This window comes from Cinclus cinclus, chromosome 2, assembly GCF_963662255.1.
Source record: "Cinclus cinclus chromosome 2, bCinCin1.1, whole genome shotgun sequence".
In the NCBI taxonomy this organism is placed as follows: domain Eukaryota; kingdom Metazoa; phylum Chordata; class Aves; order Passeriformes; family Cinclidae; genus Cinclus; species Cinclus cinclus.
In genome coordinates, this window is record NC_085047.1 from 69,803,266 (window position 1) to 69,806,424 (window position 3,159).

Below are 3,159 nucleotides of genomic sequence, written 5' to 3' on the forward strand. Positions count from 1 at the left end.
TTTATTTACAACATCTGTGGTTTTGATTACACCTTTGAATATCTGATCCTAGGTAACAATAGGTAACAATAGGTAACAATATAAACCTTCACAAAAAATCAGAGCTTAAGTGCATCTTGAACTGGCTTTATTTATTATCTCCATATAATTTTAATTTGTAGTAATAAAATGCAATTATTATTCCAGAATTCCTATACAGTAATGAAGAAACAAACACCATTATTTTTAAGCTGTACAGTGCCTCCACAGTAAAATGAATATTCAGGACAAATCTTTTTTTTTATTTCAGCATTTATTCTCTGAGATAACCCCATCTAGCAAGCAGTTAATATGCTGATGTGTACAGGAACATTTTTGATGACACAGATTTTTTTAAGACAGATTGTCTACACACAAATAAACCTACATATGCCACATATCAGAAGTTCTTCTTCAGAAAACTCCACTTGCTAGATAAATAGACCTGTATGCATTTTTGACTTGCAGTGCATGTTCTATAATAGGTTGTGCAATAGGATTTAATTTGACTCTGTGGATTCAAATATTTGTTACTACCCATTTTGGGGAGACAAAAATTAAGATGGTTTGGTGCCTTACAAAATATGTAAGGACTAAAAAAAGAAGCTGAAGTATCTTAGAAATGCAGAAGGTATATTATTGAAAAATAATAGAATACAAATACTAGGGAATATCTTTGTTATGTGCAATGTTACTGGCTACGTATCTTAGCTTCATTTTGTATTTATGAATATATTTTCAGTAGAAGGATAAATAGGTGAAAATAGTTCACTACCGTATGATTTGTTTTATCCTTAGGCATTGCCTGGGGTTACTAGTACAGCCCTGGCTCTCAGTACCGAAAAGTGAAATGTGCAACAATGAAAATTTTATTAAAACGTATGTTAACCCATTACAGTATGTTCACTTCCAATTCTTTGTAAGAATGCGTGATGTATCATTTTGTGTGTGTCATTTTTTTAAAAAGATGTGAGTCAAGTAGAGGAGCAAATTTAATGGGAAAATTTTATGGGAAACATTATACAAATGGCAGAGTGTGCGATTCCTATTATTAAAATAATTTGTCATTGTATGAAAAAATGGTATAAATTTCAAGAAAGAGTCTTCTTTAGTTATCTGCCCTTTTTTAATGACAGCAGCTTTGGTGCAGTAAAGGCAGACACGTTTTCAAGCAAAGCCCATTTCAGACCAGAATTTCTGAGAGCCCTATTAATGTTTCATGCTAATCAAGGAGAGTGGGAAATAGAGCTGACAGGTGCTTTCTACTCTGCTTATTCCTGTCTTCCTGCATTAGACATTACTAGCTAAAAAAGAGCGAATATAGTTCCTTTCCAGTACATATGGTGGCAAGGGCAGGAATAAAATGCTTTTTTTCATAAGTTTATAGTTGTTTCTCTAATTTCCTTCACTGTCAACATCCACAAATGTATAGATGTTGCAATTATTAAATAAAATCTATTTTACTCCAAACCATGACCTGAATCGGACCCTGAAGTTTCCCTCCAGTGCACTTTGAAAACTCAAGAGCTCTTGTAGCACATCTGAGATAAACTAAGGTCCACCTGGGATCCTTGTTTCTTGGTAGTATTTCCATCTGAGCTAGGAAGAAACATGCACCTTTACTCTAGGACAAGTCTTTTTGATTAAGAAATGTCAGGGTGAGGAACGAAAGTAAACTCTTTGAGAAGCAGCTTGAAGACAAAGCGTGAAAGCTGCAGCAGGCATTGCTGGGAGCTGCCCTTTGCCACCCTCCCCTACCCCAGGTACCAGACTTGTACCCCAGTGTTAGTCAGGCAGAGCAGCAGCACTCTGAAGTGCTCAAATCCCAGAAACAGCTCCAGGAAAGAGTGGCATGCCTTTGAAAGCCTACCAAGCAGTCCCATCTGGCTGAGTTTAGGTACACAAGTTAGAAACTCCGGAGGCTCTCAAAGGCACATGTCTCCAGTGCCTGTGTGAAAAGTTTCAGTTCTTCCTTTGGGAAGCCTGCTTCAATAGGCTCTTAAATGCAGATGCAAGCCAGGTGCCCAAGCGAGGAAGACCAGACTGTAGACTGTGACAACAAAATGGCTGAAGTCTGCAAGCTGGGATTTGCTCAATTGTATTTGTACTACACACACACAGGGAATTTCATAACTACAGCAACTAGCAATCCTTACCTTAGCTTTCCTGGCATAATCAGTAGAAGAAGAAACCAAGCCTGCTGTTACAGTGTATTGCTTTTGTCTGTGCAATGCAGACATTGCTAAACCATCCCAGTTGTGCATGACACTCTACATAGCTGTTATTTCATGCAAATTATACCATATATAATAATAATTCAGAAAACACAGATTTATTTAAGTATCTCTATAGACCGTTTGAGCATTGAAACAAAGCTATGTTCGCTTAACTGAAATCACTTTCTAACACAAAATTTAGTTGAGGTACAGTCCTAATCAGAAACTTTTTACACTGGTTTAACTCTTGCTTGCTTTGATTTTGGTCACTAATAATTTACTGCTCTAAGTTGAAGTAATAAATACATTCATACACATTTGAATATGTATGAATCCACCCTAATTTTATATTAAGAATAATAATCAGTTTAGTTAATTCATTTAAACCAGGGTAGCCTTTCCCCATGACATTGAGATAAATTTATTAAAAAATTATAATTATAACAGGAAAACAATTATCACCTTTGTCTGTCAAGACACAAGCCAACACTGCTTATTTGTTTATTTTAAGGAGATTGCCAGCATGTTTCTATCATATTTATTTTGCTGTTAAGAAGACTGATTTCTACAGAGAATATTATCTACATTCAGAGTCATAATCAGCATGAAGAAATACTATTAGAACAATCAAGTTGAATTACAGGAGTGTTTTCACAATGTCATTAGAATCCTCTTGAATAGTCATGGTTAAGAACAGGAGCATGTAGCTTGTAGTATGAAAAGGCTTGAGCCTATATTGTCTTGTTTACTGTGTCAAATACTGTGTAGTTCCATCTTTTTTTTTTTTATTAAAAATAAAGAAGCCTGAATAAATATTTTGCTTCAGTCAGAAGCAAATATCTTTTAACATAAATCTGAAGATAAGTGAACCATTTCTCTCTACGTATGTTCTGCCAAGTTGCCACTGTCAGTGTGACTCATGTAG